Source organism: Fundulus heteroclitus, chromosome 14 (genome assembly GCF_011125445.2).
Source record: "Fundulus heteroclitus isolate FHET01 chromosome 14, MU-UCD_Fhet_4.1, whole genome shotgun sequence".
Lineage (NCBI taxonomy): Eukaryota > Metazoa > Chordata > Actinopteri > Cyprinodontiformes > Fundulidae > Fundulus > Fundulus heteroclitus.
This window is the reverse complement of record NC_046374.1, coordinates 9,615,818-9,624,920: the sequence shown is the minus strand read 5'-3', so window position 1 is coordinate 9,624,920 and position 9,103 is coordinate 9,615,818. Positions and strand designations below refer to the sequence as shown.

At 41.8% G+C, this 9,103-nt stretch overlaps 1 long non-coding RNA gene across 1 annotated transcript; it reads left to right on the top strand.

Moving 5' to 3' along the window:
- Positions 1-5,015: 5,015 nt before the first annotated feature.
- LOC118565883 lies at positions 5,016-8,728 on the top strand. The gene is made up of 3 exons (XR_004932695.1): positions 5,016-5,098; positions 7,455-8,123; positions 8,239-8,728. It is a non-coding gene; the product is annotated as an uncharacterized LOC118565883 (long non-coding RNA).
- Positions 8,729-9,103: the final 375 nt, after the last annotated feature.

The window sequence follows — 9,103 nt, the reverse complement described above, 5'->3', positions numbered from 1 at the left end:
CTAAGGTGTAGTTTCTTGGAACAACATTTTATCTGAGATTATATAAACTTATCAGGAAGGCTGACTCGGTTCTGGGAGGCCCCCTCAATCCAGTGCAGGTGGTGGGAGACTGAAGGACTCTAGCAAAAATAACATCACTGTTTGGACAGCGTCTCTCTTCACATGTATGAAGCTGTCACAGAGCTGCAGAGCTCCTTCAGTGACAGACTGCCGCATCCCAGATGAACAAAGGAGTGCCAATGCAGATCCTTCCTCCCAGCAGCTGTTAGATGTTAGAACCATCGCTTCTCCCAACAAACTCAGTAATTTGTTTACATACCAGCTGTTTATTGTATAGTTTTCATCTCAATGCTCCTGTTTTCTATGCACAGTTATGCATGCACATTCTGTACACTTTGGGTGTCACCCCACTCAGCTGCACATTGTGTTTAATCTGAGTATGCCATTTTCAATAACTGCACAGTCTGATTTTTCTTCTGTTGTGGGCGTTCTCTTATTTGTTGCTGCTATGCCTGAATTTTCCCACTCTGGGACAATAAAGGATTATTCTATTCTATTCTCTAACCATGACAGCCTTCAGCATGTCGGGGGCAAATCCCTTTCAGTCCTGGCACGCTACCACCAGGGAGCTTTTTAACTACCTCTGCACCTGCCTTAAACATATATTTTAAAAATGAGAAGGAGTTCATGGCTGACTGGTTTTAATAGGCTTGCTTAAAATATGCAAAAATGTCTTGTTCCTGCATGTTAACAGTCTTGGCTGCTACAACAGGAAAATCTAAGAAAAAAAAACCCAAATGGGTGTCAAGGAAGGATACGTCAATTTGTTGGTATAAAAAAATGTTGTATTACAGTTTTTTCCTGCAAAAACAGCTTGTTTCATTTTGCTTGAGTTGCTTTTACTGTCCAGTCTAAATCTCCATGTGCCCCCAAGCAAGACTTTCAAAAATGACACATCTAAGCGGAACGTTTGTTTTGTCTCCTCAAAATAAATTTGGTTTCAAAAATGTTTCCATTTCCACGAAAAGCGAGAATCATAAACACACCCAGACAAACACAAACAACATAAAAGTCAAATTTTTGCAGGAAAATGAAAAACCTGTGAAAAAGGAAATCACTTTTCTAGTAAAATACACATACAAAGAAAACATTTTTCTTTTCTTCGTTTTAATGAACAAGTGTGGTGTTGTATTTTCCCCATCTTATTCTTGAAGCCATTAAGTTCATTTTTTATAATAAATATTAAATAACCCACATGAAGAGCGTGGATTAGGTGGGTCTAATTTCACTGCTAAGACCTTCATACGGGCGATAGGTTTCATGGAAATAACAGCAATCAGAGCGAAGCAAACAATTAGATTTGCTTTCATGCGCTCCCTAACTGGGATCATTTAGACTCAATTACAGTAAAGTTATGGTGCACATCCTTTAGGGCCTTAAAAAAACAGAGCAAAACAGATCCATTCGTTTCCATGAATTCAGGGATCCATCGATCACTCAATGACTCCTGTTCCTTGTGGTATCAGGACTTTATTAGACGGAGCGACTCACAGCCCTGACTTGGTGAGACTAAGTCATGAGGCATGAAACATGCACATTAATCTTCATAAGGTGCAATTAGCCATGAAAATTTCATGACGAACAAAGCTCCATCCAGCGGCCACTCTGCTGCATGCTAACAACTACGACTCCTGCGCTCCAAGGTTCACCTCTCCTTGAACTGTCTCTCTGCTCGGAGGATGCAAGACGGGCTGTACTCACCCACACCTCTCATCTGCAATCACACCGTCGGAATTTTGCCAAGGGCGCCCATCAGCCTGGTCCATTAAATATTTACTGATATTTTCTACAGGGTCATAGAGTAATGTGCTGAATTTGACAAGTTTGGAGCTTTTCTGCAAGCGTTAATGGAATAACATGGATGGAATGCACAGAAGTGTGTTCAACTTCTTTTTTTTTTTTTTAAATGCCATTTTTTGCCACATGTTTACTCAAAATCTTAAAGTGAATACACAAGTCTGGATGCTGCTGCAGGTGTTTAATCTGATGAGTAGAGTCAAAGAAACAGAAGGCCTGAGCGTCATCTTGCACCAACTGACCTCCACCTTAAAGAAGTTCAAAATCAACAAGGCTGCAGGGCCAGACTATAAACTTATGTGTTAACCAACCTGCAGGGATTTTCTGGACATCTCACTGCAGCTCTCCATGGTCCCTGCCTGTCTAAAATCATTGTTGTGCCTGTGCCAAAGAAAACAACCATCCACTGCCTCAGTGACTACCATATTGTTGCTCTGAACCCAGTCATCATGAAGTACTTTGAGAGGATCCCCCTGAAATACATCAAGGATGCCATCCCTGCTGGCCTGGACATCTATAGTGAGAATCGCTCCACAGAGGATGGCGTCTCGTAGGGCTCTGACTCATCTCCAGCATCCCAACACTTATGTCAGGGTGCTATTTGTAGACTTCAGCTGAGCCTTCAACACTGTGTCCCCAGACATGCTGGCCTTGAAGCTGCACAACCTGGGATTATCTGCACTGCTCTGCTCCTGGATCAGTGACTTCCTCACCAACAGCTCCCAGGTGGTGAGGAAAGGAAAACATCCGCCCCATTTGGTCCTCAACACTGGCACGCTACAGGGTTGTGTCCTCAGCTTTGTTCTCTACACCCTCTTCACACACAACTGCTCTTCTATCCACCCCACAAACATAGTTGTGAAGTGTGCACACAAAAGCACTGCGGTAGGTCTCAGATCCAACAATGACGAGAAAAGGGCCAGAAGTGTAGCAACAGAGCCCAGCCTGCTTTTTGTTCCACTTTCATCTGTAATACAGCTAGTAAACTGTACTACTGGATGGTGGATGATGGTGCAGGTACATGATAGTACAGGAACATAAATTAAATTGTCACAATTTAACTACGATTATGATGTAGAAAACCAACAGTGTGATCTTAAAATGGCTGATAAGGTAAGATCTTGGAAGATAAAATCATTTAAAGATGGCTAATTCTTTTACATACATGACACATTTCTATATTTATTTATTAACGAAGAGAACTTTTGATTTATTGTTCCAGAGAACAGAATCCCAAAACATGCGGCTTATTTACAAATTTCTAAGTAAACTTAGTTTGACTTTTCTTGAAGCTTTTAGCTAAGGAATGAATGCCTGGAAATAAACTGCAGAAGTTTGGATTTTGCTAATAAATATAAGTTTCTGTGGGGGTTAAAACTAATTAGCTCCTTGAAGCACTGTTACCTTCCTTGAGGAGCTTATTGCTGCCAGTAACCCTTGGAACTCAGATTATAGCAGCATAGGGACAATTAATGTTACCAATAAGTGTTAACACCAGAAAATGGCACCAGGCTCAAGACTCACCTCTTTAATATTTCATATCTTGCACGGTCTAAAGGGTGTGACCATCTATTAGAGACCGCACGGGCCTGTGTCCTCCTCCTTTTTGCTACGGTCACACTCTGTCATCCCGGATTAAAATCAGGGTGGTTGATAACTTACCCTGTCTGGTGGACTGAATGCCTCTGTGTTCCTCGTCGCCGCTGGTGCATGAAGAAGCACGCGTGTTCTGGACGAATTTACATGAATGTTTTCGTGTACAGGCATTCATGCAGAGAGACTTATAATACAGCAGAGTGTAGTGCACTTCCCCATGCTGGATACATTGATTTTACTCAATAAAAAGATTATCCAGCCGGTACGTTTCAGATTTTTACGCCAATCTGTTAACTGGGGCTAGCGCTTCGTATGGACAGTATAAATATAGTCAGCTCAGAGTACCAGGTAACATTATTAAGATAAATACAATGCCCTGCAAAAGTGTTTCTATGCCCCTGAGTCAACAGCTTGTAGAAGCATGTTTTGCTGTAGGTTAGAGCTGCACATTTTTGTGGTATGTCTATGTCAGCTTTGTAGATTTGGAGAGATCTTTGCTCATTCATCTGTATAAAACAGCTCAAGTTCAGTCAGATTGGATGGAGAGCTCTAAAAAGCTATTTTCAAGTCTTGCTGAAGATTTCCAGTTGAAACTAGTTCTGGGCTTTGACTTGGCCATTCAAACATCCGATCTCATCCATTCCATCGTAGCGCCAGCTGTATGTTTAGCCATCTTCTCATGGCTTCGCAGCTGAAGAAACAATGCATCCCCATAGCATGACGCTGCCACCACCATGTCTAGCTGTGGATATTGTTTGTTCAGAGCAATGTGCGGCGTTAGGGTTACCTCCACATACAGCATTTGTCGTGCAGTCATGGGACATTGTTTTATAACATAGCCCTGCTTTGTTTTATAACATAGCCCTGCTTTAACCTCGCCTTTGTATTTATCTTAAAAAGTCCTTTCCCTTTTGCTACAGTTAGGGGTTACTTGTTCTTGGTCTATCATTTAAAATCCTGACAAAATACATTGAAGTTTGCTGTTTGAAATTAACAAAATTAGGCAGGATTTTTCAGGAGGAATCAAACGTTTAGGGTTTCGTATATAACATGTTAGTGTCAGGATTCTGTAGGTGGCGCTGTCCACGTTGCCAATTCTCTTCTCTTTTTTCCTCACAGATGACTGAAGTTGACAGGTGGGCGTGGTGCACACCTGCAGCTCGTTTCGGCAGCTCCGGTTTGGAGTTTAAAAGCAGGTTGCAGTCAGCTGAAGGACGCCGGAGTGTTAAACCATTGTGGTACACTTAGTGGCCACTGTCTCTCGACAGTTTCTTGTCCCAGCGCTTCTTATGTTCCTGGTTCCCTCTGCTAACGCTTGTCTCCTGTTTTTTCGTAGTTCGCTTTGTGCCTTAGATTACTCACCATTCGCTTCTCCGAGCGCTGCAGACAGATTCCTGAATCCCCGCCGCTCAGATCCTGCTCTGGCATTCCCCTCGAGCCCCCCTGGTATTACCAAGCTGGACAAGAGAGTCCCTTCCCTGGATTCACCCTGGTTCCTCCAGCTGCTCTCTGTTCCCTGCTACCTGCTGTGGTGCTGCTCGGGCTCCCCACCTCTGTTCCACCTGCCAGCTCACCTGTCACTTGGTCACCTAGTGTATCCATTCTTCCACTCCACTCCACCCAGATAGGTTACCAATACGTGGCGGTAAGCAGAGCTACACACAGCTTATTTACCGCACTTGCCCTCATTAATCTGTTCCTTTCTTCTCCCACAGTGTTTCGATCACTGTCAGCTGCTCTCTCAGAGAGCACAATATTTGTGTACCTTTGAGCCTTAAATAAACATCTTTAGCTGCTCGTTGTCTGCCGACTGTGTTGTGCATGTGGGCCAAACACCTAAAAACCATGACAGTTAGGTTAGAATATTTTTTAAAAAGTAGGTTTTTTTCCTTTTTCCTTTTTCCATCTCAAATCTTGAATATTTTTTGTTTTTCACATCAGACTGAACTAATTTACAAGCACTGCTTTAGTTTTTTTCAGCTGTGCTGACCCAATTGCCTGGTGCCATCAGGCTGGAATCTGATTAGCAAAGTGCAGAGCTGAGTTATATGCATATTTAATTCTCAGAGAAATCACTCTGACCTACAATAAACCTTCAAGGATGAAGAGTTAATCAGAAAAGCTTCCATCTTCATCTCCAGAGACTTGTAAACCTTATATTTAGAACAGGTGGTAGTTATCGAAAGATGCAGCAAAAACTTACATTTCCAATTTGCACCTTAATTAGAACTTTTGTCTAAAAGGACAATATTGGAAGTCTTAACTGGTCAATTTTATCATATTCTGGAAAATCCAAACTGAACTAAAATTATAAGAAAGCAGCACACTCGGCATAGATTTGGTGCCTTTAATGCCCCTTTTGGAAATAGCTCGGGAGCTGAAAATACAAACGGTAGCAATTTATCCCAAGGAGTGTGTCTATTCTTTCTGAATGCATAAGATTGCAGTTGCCTGACTGTCTCAGGTCAACTCTGCCTCATTCTGCTCTTCACAATGCACCATTTTCCATTACAGGCAGGCCACTCACGCACACGCACATTGTTTGTATGTTAAGCCTTCCTGACATTTGTCCGGGGTGAAATAACTATGGGTCTCACAGGAAAAAGACTTGCTTTGACTTTGTGTTTGACAAAATTCCAATGTCTCTGTATCAAGAATACCTTTACACATATTCAACTTCACTATGCTGTGGGCACCCATGCAGTAATATATGAGCATAGAAGACAGGTTTTGTGCCATTTGCTTATCTGAAGTCTGAAGTAATTCTGAGCAGAGTTATATGGCTTAATTCCCTCCTTCATAGTACAGCTTCAATGTGACACAACCAGCTGTGCACCTGCACTGCATTTAGAGCAGTTTAGAGTTGCTAAATAACCTGACACCTATTCCCAGAGATGCAGGCAGGCTTCAGCCAGGCCTTAGACCAGCAACCTTCTGCACCTTCTTGGAACAGCATTCTGTTGAATTTTTACATAATTTTTTCAGTGCAACCTCAAACATTAGTTTTTAAATCGACAATCTATCTCATATACTAGCAAAGGGTACAGTGGTAAAAAAGCTATTTGTGTATTTGAGCCTTGTTAAGGTGTAAAAATCTGAGACGCATCATTTACTCAGATGAATCTATATAAAACCCTCTCCAACCGCACGCCTTTAGAAAGAACTTAAACAAGTACATTGAGTCCATCTATGCAATGGCGCCGGTGCCGTGCCAAAGTAGTTGCCCCTGTCTACTCCGCAAGTTTATTTCTGCACCGCAGCGCCAATCTGTGTTCTTGCACCAGTGTACGTATTACTACTTTTGTCTTAGTCAGTATTTATAAAGCGGTTGATTTTATTAATGATCATCATTCCTAATAAATTAGTTGGATAATAGTGACAGGTGACAGTTAGCCAGTGCATTTTCAGCACCGCAGGTGTGTGAACAGCGTCGACGAAAGAGCAACACACAGAGAGAAGCAATTTATTTTACTGATAACACACTTTACCATGAATAAGCACGGAGAAATACCTTTCCAGTCCTTTCTGTGGAAATAGAGCCCCTTCATATTCATGAGCCCTGCCATTTGTTACATAAAGTATCTCCGTTTCAAAAAAGATTCTTGTTGTAAGCTACTTTCCACCTTATTCTGATGATTGTGATTAAAAAGCTACACATGAACATTACTGTGTGACAGAAATGACCTCCTGCTCCTGACAGTCAAGGTGCTTACGGACAGAGAATTAAAGGTGATGGACCACTGGGCATCAGTTTTCAGATTTCATTTCATTCGGAAATCAAGGTCCCAGAGTCTGGAGTAGAGTGGAGAGGCACAGAATCCACATTAGTTGAAGTCCAGTGTGAAGTTTCCTCGGTCAATAATGGTTTGGGTCACCATGTGAACTACTGGTTCTGGTCCACTGGGTTTTCTGAAGTCAACGCAGCCATCTAGCAGGACATTCTAGAGCACATCATGCTTCCTTCTGCTAACAAGCTTAATTCTGATTTCATTTTCTAACAGAACTTGCCACCAGCCCACGCTGCTGAAGGTACCAGAAGCTAGTCCAGTGATTATGGTGTTCCTGTTCTTGATTGGGCAAAAAAACAGGCCTGACCTGAATCCCTGAGAGAACCTGTGAAGTATTGTCCAGAAGAAGATGAGCGACAACAGAAGCGACAATGCAGATGACCTTGAGGCTGCTATTAGAGCAACCTGGGCTTCCAGAACACCTCAGCAGAACCACAGGGTGATCACCTCAATGCTACACTGCACTGACGTAGTAATTCATGCTAAAGGAGACTCAACCAAATACTGAGTACATAGATATGAACAGACGTTTCAGAAGCCTGAGATTACTATTTAAATTATGTTTTCTATTGATCTTATGTAATTTACAAATTTTCTGAGATACTGAATTTTTAGTTTTCATCATCTCTAAGCCATAATCATTACAATTACAAGAAGATGAAGGCTTGAAATGTTTCTGTTTAATGAACCTATATATGTGAGCTTTGCTTTCTGAAATGAGGGACAAAACTTTTTCATGATGTACTAAGTTTTTCTAGATGGACCTGTGGTTACTATCCACCTCTGTATATAATGACTAAAGCATCAGAAACAACACTCGGGCCATGACAGAACCCTGACTGCAAGGACTCTCTGCCTTTCTGAGAGGCATAAAATTTTCAGGTCCTTCAAACTTTAATGTTTTTCAGCAGTAAACACACCAAGGCATTTTTGTTCTGCCAGTATTTGATGTTAGTTTTTACTCCGGGAACTCTCAAAACTCCCTCCCATTTGTCAGATTTCCCCGGAGGGCCAAGCTGCTTGTCAGCAGCTCACCCACAGCTCCTTCTCCATGGAACCAACCCACCCACCTCCTGGATTTCTCATTTCAACATGACCACCTGAGCACAGACTCACACCAGCCCCTCTGCTCCAGCCTCACCCCGTTCCCCCTGGACCCGAAACAAGCCCTGCTGTAAGCATTTTAATTGTGACAGATTATTTACTGTGCAAGTTAAATGGCTTAATTGATTTAAAGAGAGGGGTGGGGAAAGGGAAAGAGAAAGTGTAAAGGAGGAAGGTTGATGAAGAAGGAATTCATGTATTTTTTTTTTTTTCAAATGACACATTTCATGTTTAGCCCGGGGTTTTCATCAAAGGCAATGAAATGTAGCAACACTGAGAATGCATTTTATTTCTGCTCCCCTACATCCCAATTTTAGATTGAATATTTAAAGATTTAGGTGCTGGGATTTGTCCAGTGAATGGTCAAAGATTCCTCAATGCCTGACGGTTGTTTTCAGTTGACTCGTTAATTTACGCAAAATCGTTTTAATTCAAGCAAAGGTATGAACAATTGTTAGGGGTTAATAAAATTAGATTATTTTCATAAAAACGAACTCCATATGAACTGATCAGGCTCCAGCTGCTTTCACCCACTCTCAGGAATTACATTTCTTAGAAACCTGCAGAGGGCATTCCTTCTGTGGACTTCCACCATGGAGTCCAAAACCAGGCATTTTATGTACAGTTGCACCTACGGTAAAATGATTTAACTCCCACAGCAAATCAGGTTTATTGACAAAATCCACAATTATTTTGTGGTTTGCACTTTAAATTGTTTTGGGTTTTTTTTACTCAAATGTGCTATACAAATAAACTTG